We start from the raw sequence: 222 nt of genomic DNA on the forward strand, positions 1-222 counted from the left end.
GACAGATTATTCTACTAGTCGTGTAAGTCTGAACTTGGGAAATTCATTCTCCCAACATTCTCCTGAGCTAGAGACTGTGAAATAAACAAAACAAGAATGACTAAGTCAATTTGAAATGCCTTGAGCACTTGCCTGTGGAGCCACTGACACACACGGTCGCTCGAGGACTTGGAAGAGGAAGTTCCTAAACTGAAGTTCCTCATGTGCTTTGAAGACTAAAGT

Source organism: Eimeria tenella, genomic scaffold (genome assembly GCF_000499545.2).
Source record: "Eimeria tenella Houghton genomic scaffold, Eth_scaff2750, whole genome shotgun sequence".
In the NCBI taxonomy this organism is placed as follows: Eukaryota; Apicomplexa; class Conoidasida; order Eucoccidiorida; family Eimeriidae; genus Eimeria; species Eimeria tenella.